The sequence below is a fragment of the Nannospalax galili genome, unplaced genomic scaffold (assembly GCF_000622305.1).
Source record: "Nannospalax galili isolate Female #2095 unplaced genomic scaffold, S.galili_v1.0 scaffold212, whole genome shotgun sequence".
In the NCBI taxonomy this organism is placed as follows: Eukaryota; Metazoa; Chordata; class Mammalia; order Rodentia; family Spalacidae; genus Nannospalax; species Nannospalax galili.
The window spans coordinates 3,179,178-3,182,063 of NW_008333884.1; the positions used below are offsets into that span (position 1 = coordinate 3,179,178).

At 42.8% G+C, this 2,886-nt stretch overlaps 1 pseudogene; it reads right to left on the bottom strand.

Moving 5' to 3' along the window:
• Positions 1-2,067: 2,067 nt before the first annotated feature.
• LOC103730513 lies at positions 2,068-2,407 on the bottom strand (annotated as a pseudogene).
• Positions 2,408-2,886: the final 479 nt, after the last annotated feature.

Sequence of the window (2,886 nt, forward strand, 5' to 3'; positions counted from 1 at the left end):
AATTTTTTTTTAAAGTTTTCAAATTAAGTGAAGGGTGTACAAGGACCCTCTGTACTATTTTCTTTTTTCTTTTTTCTATTTTCTTTATTATTTTTATTTTATTTGTATGCATGTAGGTAAGTGCACCCCTGTCATGCAATGCCCACGGAAGAGAGAAGAGGCTGTCAGATCCCCTGGAGCTGGAGTTATGCACAGTTGTTAGCTGCCATGTGGGTACTGGGATTTGAACCTGGGTCTTCGGCAAGAACAACCAGTGTTCTTAACCACTGAGCCATCTCTCCAGCCCTGTTTTCTTTTTATTATTAATTTGTAAACTGATACTCAAAACTGTACACGTTATTGAGATGCCACATAATGTTTCAAAACATGTATATGCTATATCTGTACAGTCTTCTAAACCACATTGAGACAATTTACATTCCATGAAGTTCATTCCTTTAAAGTGTACAATAAGTTTTAGTGTTTATTGAATTGTTACCATTATTTCATTTCAAAACAGTCTGACCATCCCAAAAGGAAATGTTGTATCCACTAAAATTCCGCATCCCCAGGGACCCACTAAACAGGTTTCTGTCTCAAAGTTTATATGGTCTTGATATTTCATATACATGATATTATAGAATAATGAGTGGTCTTTTGTGGCTGGCTTCTTTTACTTAGCACAACATATTTGAGATCATGCTTGTTTTAGATCATGCTTTGGAAGAATGTCTATTTGGAGGTAGGAAATAGTATCACATGGCTATAATCTCAGTATTGGGGAGACAAAGGCAGGGGATTGTCAATAGTTAAAAAGCAAAAAGGCAGGGGTGGAGAGATGGCTCAGCAGTTAAGAATGCTGGTTGTTCTTGCAGAAGACCGGGGTTCAAATCCCAGCACCCACATGGCACCTAACAACTGCCTATAACTCCAGTTCCAGGGGATCCGACATCCTCTTCTGTCCTCCACAGGCATTGCACAACATGGGTGCACTTACCTACATGCAGGCAATATACTTGTTCTTGCAGAAGACACGGGTTTGAATCCCAGCACCAACATGGCACCTAACAACTGTCTGTTACTCCAGTTCCAGGGGATCCGACAGCCTCTTCTGTCCTCCACGGGCATTGCAGGACACGGGTGCACTTACCTACATGGAGGCAATACACTCATACACATAAAATAAAAATAATAAATATTTTTTTTTTAAAAAAAGCAAAAAGAACTGGGCATGGTGGTGCACGCCTGTAGTCCCAGCACTTGGGAGGCAGAGGCAGGTGGATCTCTGTGAGTTCAAGGCCAGTCTGGTCTCCATAGTGAGTTCCAGGGCAGCTGGGGCTACAGGGAGACCCTGTCTCAAAAAGACAAAAAAAAAATTATTTTGGGCCTGGAGAGATGGCTCAGCGGATAAGAATACTGATTATTCTTGCAGAAGACCTGGGTTCAAATCCCAGCGCCCACATGGCAGCTAACAACCATCCAAAACTCCAGTTCTAGGGAATCTAATGCCCTCTCCTGTTCTCTGCAGCCACTGTACAACACAGGTGCAGTTACATACATGCAGGCATAACACTCATACATATAAAATAAAAATAAGTTAATAAATAAAGGATATTCAGACTTTTGCCTGTTTTTGTTTGTTTGTTTTGTTTTTTTGTTTTTTTTTTTTTTGTGGTCTTTTTGAGCCAGTGTCTCCCTGTAGCCTCAGCTGTCCTGGAACTCACTATGTAGACCAGGCTGGCCTTGAACTCATAGAGATCTGCCTGCCTCTGCCTCCCAAGTGCTGGGATTAAAGGCGTGGGCCACCATGCCCACCTGTTGTTTGTTTTTGAGACAGGGTTTCACTATGTAGTTCTGGCTGACCTAGAACTCACTATGTAGACCAGGGTGGCCTCACAGAGATCCACCTGCCTCTGCCTTCTGAGTGCTGGATTTAAAGGCATATGCCATCACACCTAGCCTGATTTTTCTTTTCTGAGATAGAGTCTCACTGTGTAGACCAAGCCTCTAACTCATGGCAATCCTGCTGCCTCCTCTTCTGAGCACTAGAATTACAAGTGTGCAGGACCATATCAGCCTCTTTGCTTATTTTTTTTTGAAGGTTCTACATATTTATTATTGACCCAATGTGCTCAAATCTCCAGGATAAAAACTTTCAGTTCTATTTGGTAGTCCTAATGATGACTGTGGTTCAGCTTAAATAGTCATGCCATGGTGTGTGAATCCTCATAGACCCAGCTTGGTTCTCCTCCAGTGTCTTCTCTTGGAGTTGTACCTGATTTTGTTACCAGTTTTCATCCGAATCCACTGGGGAATAGGATGATTTTGCTTTTGTTTCTTGGCCAGGAATCGCTTGATTCTGAAAGTCTTGTGAGAGGACATGATGAGAAACCCAGACAAGCGTACAGAAGATGATGGCGGACGAAAGGAAAAGAGGGGTCTTTGCTTATTTTTAAATTGGATTGTACCAATACATTGTAGGAATTCCTTTTTTAATATTTTATTTATTTTATGTGTGTGTTTTGCCTGCATGTAAGTGCACCACATGCATGTAGGTGCCTTCAGGGGTCAGAAGAAGGCATCAAATCCTCTGCAACTGGAGTCACCAATGGCTGTTGGCCACCATGTGGGTGCTGGGAACCAGACCGGGTCCTTTGTAAGAGCAATGAGGGCTCCCATACTTTAAGGCCTATACTAATGTGGTCAGAGGGACTTAAAGGACAGTTCTTGCCCCTTGCCCTCTAAGGTCAACTAAGTTCCAGGGGACTATGGAACAGCTCTCAAAATGTCCTGTAACTGTGGTGAGTCACCTGTCCTCTTGTTCAGGGAGGTCATGGAGACCCCACGAGATGGACTCGAATCAGTGTCCAGTCTACAAAAAAGAGGGTCAACTCGGAGGAAACATCA